Source organism: Sylvia atricapilla, chromosome 5, assembly GCF_009819655.1.
Source record: "Sylvia atricapilla isolate bSylAtr1 chromosome 5, bSylAtr1.pri, whole genome shotgun sequence".
NCBI lineage: Eukaryota > Metazoa > Chordata > Aves > Passeriformes > Sylviidae > Sylvia > Sylvia atricapilla.
This window is the reverse complement of record NC_089144.1, coordinates 45709133-45733108: the sequence shown is the minus strand read 5'-3', so window position 1 is coordinate 45733108 and position 23976 is coordinate 45709133. Positions and strand designations below refer to the sequence as shown.

At 40.9% G+C, this 23976-nt stretch overlaps 3 non-coding genes across 3 annotated transcripts; 1 reads left to right on the top strand and 2 right to left on the bottom strand.

Moving 5' to 3' along the window:
* Positions 1–1362: 1362 nt before the first annotated feature.
* Positions 1363–1434, bottom strand: TRNAW-CCA (transfer RNA tryptophan (anticodon CCA)). The gene has a single exon. It is a non-coding gene; the product is annotated as a tRNA-Trp (tRNA).
* A 452-nt stretch (positions 1435–1886) lies between these two features.
* TRNAD-GUC (transfer RNA aspartic acid (anticodon GUC)) lies at positions 1887–1958 on the top strand. Its single transcript has one exon. It is a non-coding gene; the product is annotated as a tRNA-Asp (tRNA).
* Positions 1959–2074: 116 nt separating this feature from the next.
* TRNAD-GUC (transfer RNA aspartic acid (anticodon GUC)) lies at positions 2075–2146 on the bottom strand. Its single transcript has one exon. It is a non-coding gene; the product is annotated as a tRNA-Asp (tRNA).
* Positions 2147–23976: the final 21830 nt, after the last annotated feature.

The following is a 23976-nucleotide window of genomic DNA, read 5'->3' as shown; positions in this document are numbered from 1 at the left end:
ATACTGTGACCAGTTCTAGTGCTTAAAAATGCAGCTTGTTTGGAATGGCTCCAGAGGCAAGCGATAAAATAATCAGAGACCCAGCAAACATGGTCTGTTATGCTGGAACATCTATAGGAAGGCATAAAAAATTTCTAATATGTAAGAAGTACCTATCAAAAGGAAGGGAATAAACTGTTCTCCAGTGCAATGACATGAGGGCTAGATTTCAGTTGAGGCAAAAGAGACAGGGTTAAATTACATACACTAATTTTGTAATTGTAAGAATAGCAAAGTATGGAACAGATCACTTAAGGAAGATGCAGAATTTCTGTTTAAAAGGTTTAAAGGGTATATAGAACAAACAATAGCCTGTAAAAGCCAAAATATTTGGCTTCAGAACCCCTATGTAATTTGTTGACTCTGCTGTATCTGATTTCTAAGATATTTGTATTCATTTTCTTCTATGGTTTACAGCACTAATAATCATTCTTACAAAGTGAGAATTGTCTCTCTGGCATTCTCTCTCAATTCAGGCCCTTGACAAACTATTGTTTTCTTGCCAATTAAATTTCATCAAATGTCAAACTTTCCAGTCCATCTAAATCAAATTATTTCTAAGGCTTGCTATCTCATTTCTAAATCGAAGCTAAGTCCTCCCTGTGCCTTTCTGCCATGGGTGCCTGTCAACCTCAGCATGTGGAAACAGCTACTCTGAGAAAACTCTTCTGTTCCACTGCCTAACCCCATCACCCTCAGAGGCTTCCCTCACTGGCACCCTGGTACCCTCTCTCTCCCTGTCAGGATTTCATTCTTCTGCAGGGCTCTCAAGACAAGCATCTCTCTGAACCCTTGGCTCCATCTGACCACTTGCTGCCTCTGCCTTTACTTTTACTCCTTATATGAATTTCTCTGAATTTCTGTACTGAAAACATGGTATCTCTGCCATTTTTGGGGCCTCTGTCCTCCAAAATTTAAAGTTACTCTTTAAAATTTAAAGTTACTCTTTCTATACAACTCTGAAGTTTTCTCATCATTTCCACACGGTCGGTTGCCTTAATAAAGTAAACCTTTGACACGTTCTTGCCTTTTGTGTTTCAACATGTAATCAGACAGTCCTATACACACAAAGATCATAAACAAAGACATGTCAATTTTATCCAACGGGATCTTCATGATTACATTGCTGCAGCAGCAGTCCTGTGCCTTGACCCGCGTTGAGCTTTGTGTGTTGGGCTGCCCTCTCAGCCTCAAGCAAAAGAGGAGATCCTAAGTTGTAAGGGAAAACAAACAAAAAAAAAAAGAAACCAACAATAACGTTCTCGGTTTCCTGCGCGGGGAAGGCGGTAAAAGCGACAAAAGAATGGAGGCGAAAAAAAGGAGTGACCCCGACGTGATTCGAACACGCAGCCTTCTGATCTGGAGTCAGACGCGCTACCGTTGCGCCACGAGGTCTTGGTCGAGACTCCGCCGCAGAGTGTTAGAATTCGACCGTCACAGGCCGCCGGTAGTGCAGTCCTTATGTCCGGAGGGACGGGGTGAGGGGTGGGTTGGCGCGGCCGAGGACCCGCCCGTCTGCTGCGGCAGCCGCACCCCTGTGCCGGCCGCTCTGCTCCGGCGCTGTTCCGTTATCGCCTTCCCGCGCCAGCACGTTAACTCTCCCCACCCACACCCCCGCCAGTGGTCCGCAGCAGCAAGGGCCTTCCGGCAGCGCTCGCTGCTAGCGCCGAGCTCGCCTCCCGCGCCGTTGCCGCCCTACGCAGGCTGGTGGGGTTCATGCCCCCGCTGCCAGAGGCCGCCCCTACTGACCCTCTGGCCACAGCACAGAATTCGTCACCAACCAGTAAGGACAGCGCTGTGCTGATTTACTGAAAAAAACAGTCTCGCGGCAAGTCTCAAAAGGCACTTCCTCGTTAGTATAGTGGTGAGTATCCCCGCCTGTCACGCGGGAGACCGGGGTTCGATTCCCCGACGGGGAGGCCACGAGTCATGGTTTTGCCGCTGGCGGGCGGCGCCTTTTTTTTTTTTTTTTTTGCCGTCGGCGTTAACGGTTCGCTCGGGGCGGAGCAACAAAAAAGATCTCGCGAGCGCGGCTCTCCCCGTCGGGGAATCGAACCCCGGTCTCCCGCGTGACAGGCGGGGATACTCACCACTATACTAACGAGGAGCTGCGAATACAACGCTCCCCGCACTGGCCCCTCCCGCGCCGCCGGGCCCGCGGCGCGTGCGCCGGTAGGTGTGAGCGGGCCCAGCCGGAGCTGGCGGGGGGAGCGCAGCGGGGACAGGGACAGGCCAGGCCCCGCGCCCACCGGGCACAGGGACGGGGACAGGCTCCGCGCCCACCGGGCACAGGGACACGGCCAGGCCCCGCGCCCACCGGGCACAGGGACGGGGACAGGCTCCGCACCCACCGGGCACAGGGACGGGGACAGGCTCCGCACCCACCGGGCACAGGGACACGGCCAGGCCCCGCGCCCACCGGGCACAGGGACGGGGACAGGCTCCGCACCCACCGGGCACAGGGACATGGACAGGCCCCGCGCCCACCCGCCCCACTGCGGCCCGCCGCTCAGCCGCAGGCGGACCTGCGCGCACGGACGGATCCCTGGAAATTGCCGCGGGAGAGAACCGCCCCGCTGGAGGCGGGGAGATCTGAGCAGCGCCGGCAGCTCGGGTGTCTTTGCGTTTGTAGTTCTGCATCTCGTTCACGCAGAGTTTCTTTTTACGGGAACCTGAGAAGTTCTGGAGTCAGCAGTCCTTGAGGTTAAGGAACCGGAGCACCTGCTCCTTACCTACCTAAAAAAGGAACGAGGGAAATGGAAACCAGCTACTTTGAGATTTGAGAGTAAAAGGCAGAAGGACATGGGCTGACCATCTGGCTTGATGCTGACCCGGTCAGCAGAAACGTGGTTGTAAGTTTGTATCACAGTGACATTAGACAAGAAACTATATTTAATTTGCTGACTTCTGAGATGAGGAATTAACACCGTATAATAAACAAGCAGTTTGAGCAAATGGTGTTCTCTTTTGATGGCCTCCACTACCGCTAGTATTTGTTTGCATAAATGAACCCCAGCTTAGCTTTTTGAGATCATCATAGCTAAAGAGCAAACAGCAACTTTTATGTAGACTTCTAAAGTCTACATAAGTAAGTGGTCTGTAAACAATGCATTTCTGAGACTTGGCCTACTCATTTAAACATTTGAAGGTGTTTCTCAGTGGATGCAACAGATCTGAATTTTGTCCCCAAAAGCGAAAAATACTAACCACAGTCTCATAACAATTTCAAGACTTTAGATGTAGTGTAATGCATTATATTATAGGGCTGTGACCTTGTGATAGGCTTTAAACTTCCCAGAGCAGGAGCAAAAACGGTGTACACTTGCTGGTCTACACTTGCCGTGCATGTTCAAATTTTATTCAAAAAGTGTTAATGGTTTGCTTGAAGCTGGGAGAGTTTCTGGTGGATCAAACGTTGCTTGTTTGCATTTTATGGGACCACACACACTTACTTTAGATCTTTTTGTCTGCAGTTTCTCAGTTCCTTCTGTTCATTAACCCTTGTGGTCAGGGAACTGAGCTTCAGATATCTTTAAGTACCCTAAACAGGAAGATGGCTTATCCAAAAATACATAAGAAGGAGAGCAAGAAGAGACATGGAGGTGTGAGTCAGCACGGCAAAAGGGCAGTTTTGAGAGGGATACACTATTATGAAGCTGCAATGATTTGCAGTTACAGAGCAAATGCATTCCTTGTTGATTTGTCACAGAGACATGCCAGTGCAAAGCAGATCAAGTACTGGGAACTACTATCAATGCTCCAAGATCTGTGGAGGCTCCATATTCTCCTCAGAATCTACATGCAGCTATTTCGTGTGTCCAGTTCTAATAATCTTGCATGATTTCCTCATAATTGCATCAGCTCTGTGTTTAACTTGTGCCTAGTGGCTGCTAAAAGATGACTGGTGAAAGTCACCTGTAAGAGGCCTGTTACAGCCATAGGCAGGAGCAGAGCTGGGATCTAGCACATCATTGTAGCTGGATGCTAGTTATCTCCCCTTCAGCTTGCTTAGCTGAAGCTCATCTTGCAAAATGTCCAGTTGAGTTTTGAATCTCATCGTGGATGGGAAGTTCCACTACCTCTTTGCCACAACAGGTGGTCCATCCTCACTGTGAAGAATTTCCACACACCCCCATCCTTGGAATTTGCCATGTTGCAACTTGGTCTTTTTGCTGTGCACCTCCAAGAAATGTCTGACTCCATATTCTTTATTCCCTCCCAATAGGTGGCTGAAGACATAAATTGATCATTCTGAAACCTCCTCTTCTTCAGGCTGAACAAACCAACCTTTTTCTGTGTCTCCTTGTTTGTCACATGCTCCAGCTTTCTGTTTGTTTAGTGACCTGTCACTAGACTCATTGCAGTTTGTTGGTATCTTTCTTGTTTCACACTGCCCCATACTGTGCACAGTTCTGCACAGGCAGCCTCACAAGTGCCAGAAGGGGATGGGGTAATCACTTCCCTTGATCTTCTAGCTAGGCTTACTGATATTTCCCAGCATATCACTAATTTTCATTGCTATAAGAGCAATTGCTCACTCAAGCCTGCCCTTGTTGTTCTCTGGCATCTTTTCTGTAAAGCTGCTGTTTACCCAGTCAGCTCCTGGCTGCTTGGGTTATTATATCCAAGATGCAGGACTTTATGTTTGCCTTAATTGAATTGGAAGAAAAATTAAGAAAATTAAAAATAATACTGGCCCACATCCCCAGCCTTTCAGAGTCCTGCTAACACCACTCTGGCCTTGAGGGGATCAGATGCTTCCCTCAATTTGATGTCATCCACCTGAGTCACCTACTGATTTGCCTTGGCAAGTAAAATATATTGTTATTGGCATGTTGAGGTTCATCACTGATCAGTGATGGAGACTCCTGTAGCTGCAGAAATTAATTCTTCTAAATCAGTGAAAAACCACAAATCCTAGATGAGGAGGGAAGCCCTTTACTGGTGTTTAGGATGCCACAATCCTGAACAGCTGCTGCAACTTGAATATATTTGATTCTGATTAATGTTCATAGCTATTTTGTATGCTCTTATCCCTGCTCATTCACACATATTCAACACTCCATCTGCTCTTTGTGTTTTATTTTCCTTTTAATTTTTATCTGTATCTGCAGTCTGTGAAGTTCACAGCACAAGCTTTAATGAGCTTTTCAGTAAGAACATATGAGTTATCAAATGGCATCTTAACTTACAGGGCTTCTTTTTCTATAGTTTTGGCCTTATACAACTTCTGTCTAGTGTAATGGGTTTGTAGTGAGGTCTGTATGGCTCAGTGATCTCTTTCTGTGCTAATGTATTTTGATTTAGCTAAAATTATGTTTAAGAAGTTATTAGAAAAATCAATGTACATACCTTAAGGGAAGGAGTGATCAGGCATCCCAGGTGAAATTAACAGCTGAAGAGCTGAAAAAATTCTGGGTGACACTGTACGTCAGTGCCTGGGGTATTAGTGGGAGGAGGGATTTAAGGGGCTTTCCCCTATTAGCCTAGCACAGGTTATTCAGTACTTCATGCAGGCACACAGCTGGGCAGCTTCACCTCCATTTTGAGTCATGTGAACTGTCTAATAGATGGAGTCTTTAAAAAACTTGTTGGAGAAATCTCAGGGCTTGAATATTTATGTCCTAAGAATTTTGAAATTAAATAGACAAGAAATACCCATGCTGAATTGCATTTTCTGTTTAGGTAAAAGGTTGAACAGTTGAACCTAGCCATTTTTATTCTTATAGCATGGTTTACATCCAGTGGATGCTTCCGATAAGAATAAACTCCTACTTGAAGGTATCTGCCTTCTTGTCCTCAGCAGGGATTGCAAAACAAATGTACTAAAGAAATACCATAAAAATTGGAAAATGAAAAACAGGAAAAGTAGAGGCTAACTGGTTTTAATGAATAATTTCAACTTTGCAATAGCAAAAACTGAGAGAGGTCTTGCTTAGAAATAGAAGGATAAGACTTGGTAATTAAAACAAAGAGGATTTAAGTTTGTGTGCAGAATAAACCTCTCTTCATTTATGAGATATATTGTTTCAGAGAATCTGAAATGAGCCTTTATGCAGCAAAGTCTTTAGACACATATTGGGACACTCCAAAATCCAAATAGATTGTGTACTAATCTAAGTATTCATATGTAATGTAGGTCTGGATACCACAGTATGTCTACCAAATGACGACAACTATAATCATAACTTTCAAGCTGTGATGACAGACTGCAGTAGACTCAAAAATTTCACCATTGGTCTGACTTGGTTTGAAATATGGCATTTCTTAGAATCTTGAAATTTTCAAAGATTAGCCTCAAGATAAACCTGTCACAAAATGCCTCTGAAGGAAAATTCTAGGGACAAATGTGAAAAAATTAAATGCTCTAATATACAGTTATATTATAACAATCAGGATTGATTCTCACATCATATCCATTCTAGAAGTAAACAAGTGTCATTAAAATAAAAAAATAAAAGAAATCATGAATGTCATCCTGGATGATAATAATAAAGCTAAATGAAGTGTAGAGACAGGAGAAATACGTGATAACCAAACCCACAGAAAGTAATACAGGAAAAAGCATCGTAGATTGAAGTCAGGTAACACAATAAAAATGTCATGAGATAAAGGCACAGGCAAAGAAATTGGTTATACTGTAAAGAGCATGGGGAGACTTTAAAACATATTGGTTTTACTAAACTAGAAATTAGTCTGTATGCAATGAATTTAACTTGGAAAGCATCACACTTTCATGCGTTCCAATAAACACCTCATGGACAAGCGCAGGCCAAATTGTTACAATGGGGAAAACAGGGCAATGAAACCGAAGATGGGCATAGGAAGGAGGGAGGAGTTGCTGTTAAAACCAAAACCTTGGTGCTTGCTTAAGGTATGAAATTAAAAAAATATGCAAAGGACCCTGCAGAAGACAGGAAAAAAACCCCAAACATTCTGCCACTTCAGAATGTACTAACGTTCCAGATCTTAAACAGTGCTTGCTGTTATTTAACTTTGAAAGATTGCACTGCTGTGCAATCAGAGGGTAAAGAAAAATCAGGGTGCAAAGCCAAGAATTAATTTGATTTTTATCTAGTACTTAACAGAAGGTAAACTGAGCTCTCCTTGAACACACTGTCAGAATGTTTTGTGAAAGTATAAAGGGAAATTTCTGTATGTTTTGCTGCTTTTGTAAAGTTTTGAGAAATTCTAGCATGACAGAATGTTATGCATGACTGAAAAATATATTAATGAACACACAAAACTCAGAGTTTAGAAAACACTGGTGCTGAGAGAGAAAGCAGGATTGTGAGCAGATACCGAAACATCACAGTGCATCATCAGGTACATTTTGTCTGTGGAAACATTGAACACAAAGTAGAATGCGTAACAAATGAGAGTTTGGAATCTTCTACATGGTATATGAGTTAATGGAGCTTGTATAAAGAGTATAATTTCTGTTAGCAATCTTGTTCTAGGAGTTCGACTAGAGCAGACCTTCAGAATTTGATGAATGTTTTGGGGAAAACAAAAAAGATAAATGTTTAAAAACCCCAACGTGCTAAGAACAGTCTCAGCAAAAGGCAAAGTTGACAACTTACATATTTTAACAACCGAACAAAGGTAAAGGCTACCAGCACTCTAGCAATCTGTTGTAGTACAGGCTTCACTGCACATTCCTGGTCCTCCAGTCTCCACCTTTTGCTACTTCATTGTGCACAGGGACAGAAAACCAGCTCCTTTTCTAAACAAAACTCTGGCTTCATAGAGTGGTAATAGTTTCCTCCCTTCTCCTTATGATACAAGAACCGCATTGGCATGGAAACCACATTCTTCTTTTCCTTACCTGCAGTAATCCCTATGCGCAGGGAAACCTTGAGAAATCCCAAGTGGTCCTCATAACTAGTAAAAACCAGTAAGACATAATTCTCATTTCAGAAGTTGATTTTTACCTTTTCCATGTATTGTACTATAACTCCTACTTCTGACTTTTCCACTCAGAAGTTTTTTTGTCTTCTTTTTCACTATTCTTCCTCTCCCCTCCCCCTTAGTTTTTGTTTGACTATTTCCTAAAGAAAAAAACAGGATGCCCTATGTCTTATCTAAGTCATGGGAGTGCAAAAGAGTGACCTGAAGGCTTGAAGAAACTACTGGTGCTGTTCAGTCTTCCAGTGCTGGGATTGGCTTCTTTGGCTACTGACACAATTTTTGTTGGGTGAATGAGCTGTAGAAGGGAAGTGGATAGGTTTTTAGATTTAGCAGACGGAAAAGGAAGATGATATAAAACAAAATATTAAAAAGCCATTAGAGAAATTAATTGCCATTTCCAAATTATTAATGACAGAAAGAAAACCACAGATTGCTCAGGATGTGATTGTTGTTTAACAAAAAAGGTGCAGAAATTGATCTCAGTGCGCTTAAAATTTGAAATGAGAGATGCATATTTAAAATCGGTTGAATAGCCAAAGCAAAACATAAGGGGCTGTTGAGAGTTATGTGCTTAGAGCATAGCTACTTGAAATTAGATCTTAATTATACTGTGTATTTGCAATATATTGTCTGACAATCACCAAAATACTCTGTATTGTAGTAAAATCAAAGAAAAAGTGTTTAAAGAAAAGATATCACATGCATTGCTAGGTAGAGTCACAGGACATTTTACAGCTTTGTCACAGCTGATGTGGGGGAGATGGTGGTCTGCAACCACTGTTTTGGAGATGCCTGTTTGAAGAGATGGGAAAAAGGCTGAGAAGTTAGTGTGGGGCAAAATATGAACGGAGACATTGTCAAGGTGATAATAAATGATCAAAATAAGGGGTTATTAAAGTGCAGTGTAATACAAAATAATGCACTTCCTAGGGAAAAAAAAAGCATGGTTGGTTTTAATTTATGTTATTGATCTTCATTATTTTTTATTTTGAATGTGAAGAATTTTGCTTTAAGAGGCACAAGCACAGTGCTTATGAAGATAAGTCTTTGTTTCTTTTCAGTGTGCTATTTTGCAGGATAATGATCTTTCTCTAAGTGGTGAGGTTTTTTGGGTTTTTTGGCTGGTTTTTGTTTGGTTTTGGTGGGGGGTTTTTTTGTTGTTTGTTTGGTTGTCTTTGTTTTTGGGGTTTTTTTTTGGAACTTAAAATTTCAAGTTTTCAATCACACTGGCTCCCTCTGGTGGAATTTTGAAGCCCTCTACTTTACAGTCCAGTAAAATTACTGACATTTCGTTTGATAGATGATAGGTGAGGTTACGGTTTTACATAATTGTTACATTAAAAATAGGGGGAAAAAAGGATAATCATATCTCATAGATCAAGTTCAGCTTACAAGAAATGAGCTTATATGATGAAATTTAACAATCTGTGTCAAAATGGCTGGAGAAAACATTTCGCCTCCCTCACATCCTCTTAAGTGAAATCATGGATAATATTTTGCTAGTATGTATTTGGAAATGAAAGGAGTTAAAAAAAATGTCATAAATATGGGAGTGGCCTGTTTCACTTGGGAGCAAAAATCAGTCAGTCTCTTACAGAAAGTTTTCATAGGAGAATTTCCGTTTTGAAATTAAGTCACTTGGCAGCAGTTGCCACTTGCATCCTGAGAGTTTTCACCAGAGCTGAACCAGATGTGCAGTCCATTTGTCCAGTTGTTATTAATAATGAATATAGAAAAGAGAAAAGAAAAGATAAAGAAAGGATAGAGAGGAAATGGGGAAACTGTTAGACTATTTCCCATGTTTATGCATGTGGGAAAGACTTACATTTTTGCAGACTTTGCAATAAATGAAACTAAGCCTTTCACCCAGAGTTGGGTAACTGTGTGGTTGCCCCTTCTCAGTGTAGCAAGACTGACTGAGAGGAAAAAAAAATGTTTAAACTTGCATCTTTACTCCATCCCAGTCCCTTGTCTCTGCAGTGTAAGTCCTCATTACTGGGCATGGTAGGTTTCCCAGACGAATGTATGCACCTGCCTCTTCTTCAGTAGTTACCAAGGGTTCAAGACCTGGAGCCAGAGAAAGGGAGTACTTTTTGTCAATTTGACTCTGCTGTATAAACATTCTCAGGTTGACACACTGATACACTTTTAATTATAGCACTTCAGAAACTTTGAAAAAAAGAAGACATGAAAAATTAATTTTTTTCTGTAAATTAACTGTTCATATTGGAAGAAATTATGTAGGCTCCTCTGTTCACATGGATGAGGAGACCACAGTCTTCTGAAAAAGTTTGAGAAAGGCAAAAGGGAAATGCTAAAGATATTTTTAGAAACATTGTTCTCTAAGTGGCATGAAAACTAAGCTGTTTGAAAGAACTTCAGTGCTAAATACCAATAATATTTTACATTTTTGACAAAATTCTTCTGAAGATATAATATTTTTGCTCAGTCTGACATGGGAAAAATCCTGACCCCATATACTTCTCTATTTAAGTAAAAGAATTTAAACAAACTTATTAGATAATTTTTTAATGAACTTTTGGCCCACTGAGTCTGAAACTTCAGCTTTTCAGAACTATTTCAGATTTTCACAAGAACTCCACAACCAACAGTATTATGAGTAACAGCTGTAAGAGCTGTAACCAGTGTACATAATTCTGCACACCTCAAAGTTCTTGGAACATTTCTTTAATCTGTAAGACACACAACGTCAGATAAGTAATATATTGCATGCATCAACACGTTACTCAAACAGGCCTTAGTAATGTTAAATCTTGTTTCTTCTTATGCAGAAGTCCTGTATTGTTCAGCAAATTCTTTACCTGACGTTTCCACAGTGAATGTTTGTTTTGCATCTACAAACCTCACTAGTTTGGCACAATGCCTTTTTGTTTTTAAAATCAACGGAACCAGTCATAACTCACCAATTTTTAAATAAATCTAGCTTTTGTACAAGAGAGTGTATAAGAAATTTCAGTTGTGTTTAAAAGGCAAAAGTTATTGCAACTGTGCATTAAGAATTGAAAGTCATTCGTAACATTCATAACATTCATAACATGATTAAAAGCTGAGTTTGACTATTTTTACCTAGGCACTGTTAAGAGCAGTATGTGTTAATCAGAGAACCTGATAGATAGTGCACTCCTAGGTTAGGTTCATGTCACAGAGACCTGTGCAGTGCAAGAAAAGAGAAGAATGAAAATAATATTTAAAAACCATAAGGCATGTCTAAATTTCTTAGATACACAAAATTGTAAAATTGTAGGCAAAAAGAGCTAAAATAGGTAAAATTATCAGCAACTATTTGTAAAACAACTCTGCCACCTATAGAGACTTAAAAATGTAAACTCATAATACTTTAAATTTTCCTTCTAATGAATAATTATATTAGTATTTTTAATAGTAGTTTATTAATAGTAATGAATAAACCCTCTCCCCAACAAATAAATAAGGATTTATATATGCAGAATGTATCTTTTCCTGAAGGCATTTTTTCAGACAAAGGAGGGAAAACAAACACTTTTTATAGGGGCTCAATTCTGTTACAATGCTGAATGCAAGCTTTTCATTTTTTGTGCTGATCTGGGCTATATTAAGGACAATTTCAGCATAAGTGGCAAACATGAAGGCAAGCACAAAGGTATTTAGCCCTTAGTGGTGTGTCAATCCCTAAACCTGAAGTCACTTCTACAAAATCCGTCAACTGGTACAACCCCATAGAATATTTAAAAGTTTAAGGGGTGCAGCTTTGTGAGATTATTTAGATCAGTCTGGGAAGCTGAGCAAACAATGTATATTTAGGGCAGAAGTTGTATCTGAAGATACATCAATTGATTCATTGAGCAGTCTTCTGGTCACCACTCCTATTCAGAAAAAAACCTTTTGCATGTAGGAGAGAGTTCCTGAAGTTTGACTATCTCGTCAAATAACATTGTATTTTCTTTGGATGAAAGATTAATATATGAAATGTGCAGGTTTGGGTGTTTTTTTAGGTAAATTAATTATGAACATTATAATACAGTTTTCATTCTTATCATATGCCACCTCCTGTAACTGCAGTGTAGCAATCTGTTTTCCCTACATTTGCAAGTGAAAGAACAACTCAAAAATAGGCACTAGCAGGCCTGCAATATTTCTATTCTCTTAACAAGAGACATGCTTGTGTGTAATGTTTAAATCTAGACCTGAGTTTCCCTACAATTTAGGGAGGGCCAGAAGAGCATTGCAGTTCTGCAGACCGGATGCAGAACTTCGGCTGAGATACTTGGGAGAAGGATGTTGTGGATAGATACGTATCTCAGATTCTAATACCTTTGTGTTTCAGGATGCATTCTGAATTTGGGTGTTGCCTTGTGCTAGTTCCATATTTAAACTTCCTCTGTGGTAAAACAATTACTTAGTTTTAGATCTTGGTGAGTGAAATAAAAAGAATTCATGGGTTTTGTAAAGACAAGGTAGTGAAAGCTATAAAGAGGAAAATATACACAGAACTTGTGCGAAGAGCTTATGAAATTTGGAAGGCTGAAACTGTGGTTTCCGCATCCCATAAGCCATATTTCCTTCATGTGTTCAAACAATACAAAAGAAATTATTGTTTTGCAGTGTGCTCTCTCCTTTTAACAAGTCACTTTCTGAAAGTGAAAACAGCATGAAGTTATGCATGAAGAATGCCAGTTTAATGGCATTAGTTCTAAATGGATGGATATGGTACAAAAAAAGGATGGGGATGTGTGATGGTATCAGGGCTGTCCAACAGCAATTGTGCCATGCACACTGTCAGGAAGTCAGAGATCTCAGCCGGTACTTGTGCTTGCATTCATCATTCCTGTTTGCATGACAACGTGATGCCCACATTGTGACTGCTCCTGTCCTAGCTTCTAAATGCAGTCCTTAATGAGAACGCTGTGAACACTCCCCCTCTATACAGCCACTTGCACTGTTTTTGCCTGAGGTGGAGTTAATTTTCGCCATAGTAGCTCCTGTGAGGATATGATTTCGATTTGTGCTGGAAACAGTGTTGATAGCATAGGGATGTGTTTGTTATTCCTGAGCAGAGATCACACAGAGCCAAGGCTTTTTCTGACTCTCACCCCACCAGAGAGGAGGCCAAGGGTGCACGAGGAGCTGGGAGGGGACAGAGCTGGACAACTGACCTCACTGACCAAAGGGGTATTCTAGACCACATGACATCATGCTCACATGATGGGGGAAGAAGGAGGAAGTGAGGGACATTTGGAGTGATGGTGTTGATCATCTCAAGGAAGCCTTGCATGTGATGGACCTAGCCCTGATCTCCTGGAGATGGCTGAACACTTGTCTGCCTACGGGAATCAGTGAATGAATTCCTCGTTTGGCTTTACCTGTGTGTGTGGATTTTGCTTTATCTGTTAAAATGTCTCTCTTTTTCTCAACCCCTGAGTTTTCTCACTTTTTCCATTGTCTTCCCCCTGCCACTTTGAGGGATTGAGTGAACAGCATTGTGGTGTTTAGTTGCTGTCCGTGGTTAAATCACAACCAGCTGCAGAGAGACAGAGGCAGCATTTCAGTGTGAGACTAGGAGAGTGTTATTCTGGGCTGCCTTCAGTGTCCAAAGTCAGGTGGGATAAGGGAAAGCTTGTTGACAAGGAAATTGTTTATTGTTTTGTATAACCCTCCTTGTCCCAAGAAGTTAGTTTCTAGAATTTTTTGTTTCAGTGACACAGAAATATTATCTACCTTGACCTTTTAAATTTTTTTATTAAGCTTGTCTGCAGGAAGATTGACATACACAAATACACAAACCCTTTAATTTATGTTCTTGTTATATTATCGCAACAGAGATGGTTATATTGAATAAAGATTGTTTTATACTGAAGGGCATTTCATTAGGTAATTTATTGATGCATTTAGTGGTACCACAAGGATCTCCCAAGAACAGAGAATGTTTTAGCTTAATATACTACGTATGAACACTTTCCAAGCCTGTATGGCAATTGCTCATCCTTGTGTCTGAAGCAATGGCCTTTTGGCAGAAGCTCAATGGCTGCTATTCTATTGGGCAAGCTAAGGCTCTGTTATTCACTTAGAGAGTTATTGTCTTAATTCTTTGTGTCTGGATGATCAGAGAGAATGTTATTAATAATAGATTGGAGATGAAAAATAAGAGGGTCTATTCATCAAAGACCATATCCAAAGGATGTAGGAACTCAGGCCAGCTGGACTGATTGTTTTATGCAATGATTGTGTCATTTGTACAGCAGATGCCTAATAGTAGCTGCTGAAGTCACTAAACTGCATTTTTCTCTGGATATCTTATCAACTTTGCAAATTGCAAAGATACATTTTCATAGATGAAGCTGCATTTCATAGGTGAGACTGCTGTCAAGCAACTAAAGATGTCATATGACTTAATTTTATTGTATGACACTAATCCAAATGCAAAAAAGCTGGAATAGAGAAAAAGTTTGTAGCAGAAGATAGCATGAGAGGAAAGACTCAAAAAGTTTTGCAAATATTTTTGTTATGAAGAGTTCCTCTATAATGCATCTGGCTATGGTTCCTAGAATTATCTGAAAGAAAGACATTTTTTATCATCTTTTGAAGAGCTTTAAGATAGCTGACCCTTTATATACCCACTATTTGCTCTTCTACAGTCTGTGGTGGGAGAGGATTTTTTGTTCTGCAAACAGCATCATTTTCTCCTATATACAGCCATGTATGACAGACTCACGGGAGGAATACATCTTGGAGATGAAGGGATTTGGGAAAGGTGTAGGAGTCAGACAACTGGTATGCTGGAAGTAGCAGAAACCACAGGAAAAGAGAGCATGAGGCAAAGTATTTTGGAACACAGTTTGCAGTTATTGATGTGAGCAGGGACTGATTCCCCGGATTAGTGTAGCAATGTAATGGGACTTTGTGCTCTACAAGATCAAAATAGCAAATGCCCCATTATGGCAATTATCAACTGGTAAAAGCACAATAGATGAAGCTGATAAATTACTTCTGTGTTTATTAGCCTTACTATGTGGCAAATATGTTATAGGGCACCATATGCTAATGCTTTACCTGACAAAGAGAAAATGTTAATGGAAATGATAGAAAGAATAATTATAAGGAAGCCAATCCATGTTCAGCGATTACAAATCCTACTAAATGTTCAGCCTACAAATACTTATTGGTGAGTCTGTGGTAAGCATCCAAAATTCTTTCCTCTGATCCAGGTGTTGAGGGGATTTAGGTCAGACAGCATCTTTCTTGCAATTTGGCTACTTGGAGCCAAGACAGAACCGTTTTGGTTTTTAACTCAAGGAAACATTTGGTTTTTAACTCAAGGAAACAGATAGCTAATTCATTTGGCCTTGAAGAATATTGGAAGGCAAATAAATGATCAAGCATTGTCAAGCATTCTTTGGGGAAAAGCCATTTGAAATCAAGATTTTCAAAATGAAAAACACAACTTGGAGTGAACTAAACTGCAGCTTTTTAACAGGAAAACACACTAATTTTACTTGTGTACATGTGGGTCCCTGCCTTCTATCATATATACATCTTAAGGTTTTGCATGTAACTATTTCACCTGTGTTATATTTTTAATGTAACATTTTATTAAAGTAATTGCTTTTTGTTCTGCCCAGGAAAAAGCCTTCAGCTCATCAGGTACCAGTGGATTCCAATAAGTTTTTAAGAATTTCACCATTTCCCTTACTTGCTGAGCCAGGATTTTGATATTCACTCAAAGGTCTGTGTAGAACTGGTTACAGACTTTTACCAACACGGAATACATTCCTTCCATAATCGTACTAGTTAACAAGCTATAGAGAGGAAGGACTATTTTCCAGATCTTTCTCAAATCCTTCCAGGCAAGTTCTTCCAAAGCCCTGAAGAGCCCTTCAACACTTACACTCAGAAGATCTAAGCATTCTAATAACAAACAGGTCTTCACTACTGATACAGATAAGGATGATGAGACAGTGAGATCTCAGTGTGTTCCTTCTATTTTTTATTAACCTACAGTGAGTGTTGCAGACATAATTGGCTTCTATTGATTGCATATGCCACCACAGAATACTACAATATTCAGGATACCAACAAAAAAATTAAACAAAAAGCTGATTGTGTAACTGATCTGATGCAAATTTGGTGCCCATTTTTAGTTTAAGGCCTCAGAACACAGATATAACTGTACAAACTCTTTGGAGTTATTACCTTTACCTCCAGATTCAAGCCTATGTAATGCTAGTACTCAGAAAAAATTATATGGTAGCTGGAGAGGAACAAAAACTCAACAGGATAAAACAGCACAACAACAGGAAAAAAAAGATGATGTAAAAAGGAATGGGTTGTTTTTGAGGTTAGTGGAATGGGGTTTTATGGATAAACCCAGCTGGTCTGGGGGAAGAGAAATATAGGGTAAATAAAAATATGTAAATAAGAAGCATTGCCAATTAAGTTTTAACATGATTTGGGCAAGAGAGTAGCAATGTTTAATAAAAATCTAAGTGTTAACTGGCAGGGAGTTCTTAAATAACCAGCACATATATTTGGTATTCTCAGCAATGTATTTCTTCCATGGAGAATTTCAAAACATAGCACCATAATTTCAACAGTTGTCCCATTCCCTGGACTAGATTTTCTTCCTTTTTTTGAATCTCTGCATGCTTTAATAGCTTTAAAAATGTTTTCAGAGAGATAGTTAATTTTTTCTGTAGTTAACACTTGCAGAGAGAGGTTAGGAGAGATCTGGGAGAAAGAAAAACAAATTTCTGAATCAAGAAAGAAAAAATAGTAATAGAGATCAAAGTATGCTCTGGGGTAAGCAGTTCTTTATGATTGCAGGAGGTGCAGCAGGTGATGCAGCTTTGCTGTGCAGTGAAGGTAAGGTAGATTACTGTGGACCATCGTGAGGCGCAGTGTTCAGATGGGAAATTGCTTATAAGTGATCAGTGCTTGTTAACACTGACTTGAGCTCACAAGCTTGTCATAATTCATATCCTCTGTCCAAATGGGACTTGAGAGCCTTAGGCAATTCATGAGCCATTGAAGTTGCACTGCTGCTACTGTGTCACGCAGTGTGTTATGGATTAGCAGTGGCACCATGTGCAGTGGTCGGACTCTCAGCCACCAGAGAGATGTGGTGGGAATGAAGGGCTACAGAAGGATTCAGCTGTCCATCTAAACCAGCCTCAGCTGGGAGAAGGAGGCAGTGTAACCACCTGCCTGTGGACCAGTGCTGATGTCCCCTCTCTTCAGATGTCAGGGGAGTTGCTTTTTGTGATATGGAGACGTTGGTATGCTGGTTGAAGACTCTGAAGTATTATGCAGATTGAATAATATATGTAACAGATATTGCATATGATTAATATGATACTGCCAAAATAAATTTTAATTTCATTTATTTTGAAGTTAAAACCAATTTAAAATGTTGAATGATTACGATACACTTTTTAGAGTAGACTTTTGTATATTATCCAAACAGAAAATCCAGCAATTAGGCATTGAGCCAGGGAGTTGTACAACCACAGTTATTGGTTCAGAGCAGTTCACAGAAATATTTTATTTTTTAAATCTGTGTTCCAGCCACTGCCCTAGAACTCTATGATCACATTCATAGTACCACCTATGTCCACCATATGTGTTTGAGTCAATATGAAGCCAGTGCATTTTCACATACTTCCAGACTTTGGTGTCTGTTGGGACCCTGGGCTGCAGTACCTTTGTGCTCCTTCTTCTGTGCAGGGCTGCATAAAACAGGGCAATCAGGGTCGCACATTCAGCTGCTTTTGATGCATTTCCCCTACTTTAAATTCATGTTGTTAAGAATATAATCCACATGGTGGCCAGTTGGCATGAACCTTAAATCTTCCAGGTATTACTTTTAACTATTTCTAAGAAAAATAGCTTGTCACTTCTTCCCATAAAAAGGCATAAGCCTCTCCCCAACCAGTTTAGTTGAAATTGGAGATAAAGATAGCTATGAGTTTTAAAGTTTACTTTTAGGGGTCAGTAGAGTTTGTTAAAAGAATTTAGAATATAATTGGTGAAGTGAACCCAAATAGAAGGACATTTTTTGTGAAACAAAACATAACAATTCCCTATCTTATTATTCAGGTCAGACTGCAAAATGTTTTTAGTGTGACTGTCACAGATTCTGCCATTAGCAGATGCATATGCAGAGCACACACACTTTGACCTAGGAGATAATTAACAGGAACAGAAAGCAGCATGACCAAAAGCCCATGGTTCCTCTCTGCTGCACTGTATCATCCCTTCTGTGTGTCATAGAATGCAGTATAATCAACCAGTATTAAGAAAGGGTTTAATCTCAAGCCTCAAGCTCTGCTAGCTTCTGCATTGCTCTATAAATTATCCTTTCTTCTTAGCAGAGCTTGGTTGGATATTAAAGAGGTGTTAATAACCAAACTTTAAAGCCAGCACTTGCTGATACAATTAACTAATCTACAGCTCTCAAAGCTGAAGCTAGTTGTTTATTTTTGGGTAGAACTACTTATCATCCAGAGTGCTGATTTATCAAAATTTGAGTGTTTTGTGGGAAGATATTTTAGCAAAAATTGAACAGAATTGTTTGCTGAGGAGGCATGAGGAGAATCTGCCAGCTTGATGGAGCAAGGGAAAATGGCAAATTGAGAACCCACAGCGCTGGAGCCAGGGTTCAATGTGGCTCATTGAAAACTTGGCTTTTCTGTTTTCACCTTTTACAAACCTCACCGCAGGACTGCCAGGAGCCAGCAGTAGGGAAATCCTTAGTGTTCAGCCCTGAACTGCCCAGCCACCCCAAATATTGGTGTAGCAAGGCTTGGGGAACATGAGGGAACTCTGTGGAAAAAGTAAAAACACAAAGAGATCTGTACTTTTGAAAACCACGATTTTGAAATTTCTTTGATGTGACAATTTGAACTTTTAGTCTGAAAGAGAAGGGGCTTTTTACATTCTCTCAGTAGAAAAAATCCTGTGACTAGACAATAAAATCTGCAAATGTATGTATACAGCATTATCTTCCCTTTTCCTCAGCTGTCTGCACATGGCTTCTTAAACCTTACGTATTTTGGACATGAAAAGAGAGGTTATGAGAAACACAGCAGTAGTCACCAAGGGAAGATGCTGACAAGCAGTATGGTATGGATTAAACCAAATCGAAATCCCACATTGCAGTTATACCATTTTTGGAAGGAATTTAAGAATGTATGCATCAGTAGATGCTGTTCACAGGTGTCTTGGGGTACATCACACCCGTCTCACTCTCTCCATCTCGGGGTTACTGCATTTAAGACTTGCAGTTTCACCTTGTTGTATTTGCCTTTGGACAAAGCACAAGCAGAGCATCTTCTCTCTTCCTCTGAACAGTCACTCTAAAGGTCTAGGATCAGAAGCTGTAAAATAACCATTCTCAGTTCCCTAAACAAGCTTGCTATTGAACTCTCTCCTTTGTTTTTACCCAAGGAGAGTACTCATGTCTGTAATTTGCTTGGCAGCCAAACCACAACCTCCTACTATTCAAGGTATTTTGAAACTATAAAGCATTGTTTTAAATACTGTTTTATACTGAAGAGTTATATAAAATAAGACAGATGCTTACAAAGGTAACTTAAATAGTTCTTTACAAAATTACACTACTATAATTGCACTGCTAAGGTAATATTTGTGTGACTTACCCAGGACGAGCTTACCACCGCCCCCCCCCCCCTCCCCCTGAACCTCTAACTCTCTTTTCAAGTGATACAATGATGTAATTCTTGGCTAGGTTACAGTACTGTGTTTACTAGGACTTGAAACTTTCAGTGTTTAGCTACTCTGATCAGTAAAGAATGAAAATTTGATTAATACAGTATGGATCAGTGGTCCCTTTCAGACTTGGCCTTCTGTCTCTTATAAGCACTTTCTATAGTGTTCAGTGCAGTTTACTGTTTGGTGTCTATATCCAAGATGCTTCAGGACCTGCCTCTGCTTATCTAAAACATTCTGTAAAGTGGCAAGGGGAAGAGTGCAGTGAGTAAGCTCAGAAGCAGAGCAAAAATTATCAAAAGGAAGCTGCTCACTAACCTTGTGCTGTTTTCCCAGTAATCACACTGAAAATCCTACTGTGATTATCAGACATTCCTTGAACTATGCTGGGCAATAACATAAGAATTTTAATTCTTGTTTGGCCAAAATATGCCTGTTTGTACAGTGGGAAGTTGGAAAAGAATGTGGGAAAAGTGCACGTGTAGAATTGCTGTTCCTAATACATGTTCATGGGTTCTTGTAATCTGAAGTTTATGAATAAAGACAGAGTTTGTGTGATATTAGTTTTTCTAAATAAGAAGTATTATATTTTTACAAATTTAGGAGCCTGTTTGAAGAAGTAGAAGAGTATATAGGGATTCCTCACTTTTGATCTAGACTTTGCTTCTTTCATTGGATGCAAAATTTCCATAGTCTGTGTCAGGCTGTGAAGTTCTTCTCTCACCCAGGAGTTTGGAAAGTACATATTCAGAAAATTTCTTATGATCCTCAATGACTAATTATATGTGGAATTTGATACTGGCATACCAGGACTAGAATGAATGCCTTTAATGTTCAAAATTTTATAACTTTCCCTTCCATCTTTCTAGTATTTAAATAGTTCATTTTCATATTGCCTACAATACTCTTGCATTTGTGTAAGAGTTGCTACTACTGGTTTTTTATGGCTGAAATATTGAGAGTTGTATTCAAATTTTAGTTTAAATTTGGGATAATTAAACCACATTTCTGCATTTTTCTCAATAGTGAAGGCTATTTGACTCCCAAATTATAAAACAGTTGGACATATTTTACTATTTTAGTGCCACATATATTCCCATGTCTATCCTTGAATGCAAATAAGTTTTTTAAAGAAAGCAGTGCTGTGAATTCCATGTAATGTCATGTGAACTTTGCACTGGAGATAAATAGAATGTGGTGACATTTCCATAGCTGTGAGAGAATAATCTGGAAAGGTTAGGCAGGATTACATTTTTTTGTTTGAATACATAAAATTGATTAGTTCACAGTCAGTGGAGGTCATCCAATTTGGGTTTGGGTTCACTGGACCATATCCAAAACCAACTGATGTACTTTTCTCTACCCACTTGTATCTGCCTGTGGGGACAGAAAACTCTGGTTGCTGAGTACAGGGGCCAAGCAGTGTTAGCTTCAAACTAGAATTTAAAACAGATGGCACCCCACACTGTCACTGACCTTCAGCACACTCTCAGGGCTTTTCTCGTCACCCTTGTGCTCTGCCTGTGATATGACCCCATGTACAGACCAGTTGCATTTCTTTGCTTTGTTCTGTTCTGTTCCCTCTGCCTGTCACATGTTGCCTCTGGTTTTATACAGAAATTATTGTCTCTCTGGCTGAGGGCAGCACAGAGGAATTGGAAGGGTGCCTCCCAGCCTCATTGGCAAAATCTGGGCATTAATAGAAATCAGAGTCAACTAATAAATAATACGATTATTATTTTGCTAAATACACTATTTGCTATCTGCCCTTTGTTTCTAGTATAAAGCCTTTCATTTATTTAATCAATGTCCAAAGCCCAGCGGCAGCACTCCGGGAGGAAACAACCCCTGTGGTGCTCCGGGGGCTGCACAGACCCCGCTCCCGGTCCCAACCCGCCAGCCAGAGCGGACACCCGAGCTGGACCGCAGAGGGGAACAGAGATCACCACCACCCCCATGAACCGGAGGAGTTAATGCGGCTCCGCGCCGGGCTTGTGCGGGTGCGGGGGGACACCTCGTGGGCAGCGTGGGAAGCTCGCCCGCTCCGGCCGCCGGCAGCCCTCGCCTGCCGCGCTCCGCCAGGGACCGCCGGATGTGCCCGGCCTCGCTGGACAGAGGGGACAGACCTCCCTGCTCCCAGCTAGCTGGGCCAGCTGCGGGACTCCAGGGCTTATGAAAAAAAATCGTATTTCTGCAATGGGTGTGCGCTGACAGAGACTTAGTCTCTCTTAGACATGCATCTGGGAGTCACAGACATTAGCCTCAACAAAGTTCAGGCACGAAACTGAGTAAGGGGATATTCAGGCTGGATATCAGGAGAAGGTGTTTCACCCCTCTGGGTCGTTGGACACTGGCACAGGCTCCCCAGGGAAGTGGTCACAGCACCAAACCTGACAGAGCTCGAAAAGCATTTGGACAATGCTCTCAGGCACATGGTGTGACTCTTGTGTCCTGTGGAGGGCCAAGAGTTGGACTCGACGATCCTTCCAATTGCACGTGTTCTGTGATTCTGTGAAAATTGCTCCATATGGAGAGAGTTTTGTGTCAGCAGGGAAGTGGACAGCTTGTAACTTGCATCAGGACACAGGGATAACACCTGCCTTGGAAGTGTAACCTAAGGCAGGGAGCACAACAAAGCCTCTCAAGCTGGATGCTGTCGGCATTCAGTGATATGAATGCTGCACCTCAAATACCATGTTCAGTTTTGGGCCCTTCTCTACAAGACAAGAGTTTGAAGTTCTAGAGTGTGTCCAGAGTAGGACGATGGAGCTGGTGAATTGGCTGGAGCACAAGTCTGATGAGGAACAACAGAGGGAGCTGGGGTGGTATAGCCTGGAGAAAAGGAGGCACAAGTGGGATCATATTGCCCTCTACAACCACCAGGAAGGAGGTTGTATAAAGGTGAAGATTGATCTCTTCTCCTAAATTACAGATGGTAGATAGGAAAAAATTCTTCACTGAGTAGTCAGACATTGAAAAAAGTTGTCCAGGCAAGTGGCGGAATTACCATCCCTGGAAGTGTTCAATAAACATATAAATGTGGCACCTAGGGACATGGTTGAGTGGTGAACATGGAAGTGCTGAGTAAAGGGTTGGACTGAATGACTTTAAGGGTCTTTTCCAACATTAATAATTCTGTGACTCTATGACTGTGAACCAAGAATGGAGCCTGCAGTGTGGTCACACAGGCCTTACCCAGGCTGGCCTTACAGGCCTTCAAACCAAACAGGGCTAAAACGAAAGGTGATCAGGCCAAAAAGGGAGCAGGCTGAATGGGTCCCTTCATGTGCTGCAGGACCAGGAGCAGGGGCCAGCTGGGACACACTAGAAGCAATGCTGTGTGGTGGCATAGCTAAGGAGGGATAAACAGCAGGTCCCTGGGACTGTCTAGCCACAGAGGTTGATCAGAGCTGATGGTGTCACCAGTTGTCTATGATTGTCATTGTCCCCACACTGACATGCATCAGGCTCATTGCAGCATGAGGAACAGGAAAAAAAAGCAATAATTTATCAGCATGGACTGCCTGTGCCTGCCTGGGATGTCCTCAGCAGAGAGAGTCTGGCAAGTACTGTACCTACTCATGCCTGGCACACTGAACCTGTGCTGCATGGATGTCACACAGGGACCGGCATGGTACGCTCACACTGTGGGGAATTACTAAGACTCCCGCTCACAGCTTCTACAGCACTGTCTACCCAGACACATGGAATCCCAAACACAGCAAATCCTCAAAGGTAAATGTGTCCCAGGGGAAAAGGAGAATCTGGGAAAACATACTGTCAAAAATGACTGTCATTTTAATCAGGGCTGCAGAAAGATGGAGGAAAAGAGCAAAATCGAGGAACAGCAATGAAAAGCATACTGGGCTTTTCTGGGAGCTGGTAGTAGAAAGCCCTGCTCTGCACTTTTAAAGGTATTTACTAGAAGTGCACTTAGCTTTTTGAGGGCTTTCTCCAAATTCTTCCTATGCCCTTTGGGTTAAGGAGTATCTACATTGTGTTTCTTCAAGGTCTACCACAATAAGGCTGATTTTTCTCAGTTTTATATCAATTTCTAAAAATAGGTAAGTATGGTCAGCTGCCACATTTTGACACTCTACTGTAGAAAGCTGAGATTAGTCACAAGAAGGGTATGCTGCTTTTTATGGATCTGACAAAGACTAATATGAAAATGTAGACCCTCATGTTTTATCTCAATTTAATTCTGTAGATGGGGTAAACAGATATGCGCCTTACTGTTTTAATTACTGAAATTAAACATTTGTTCTGATATATCAGCTCACTATAATAGAAATAAATGTTTTG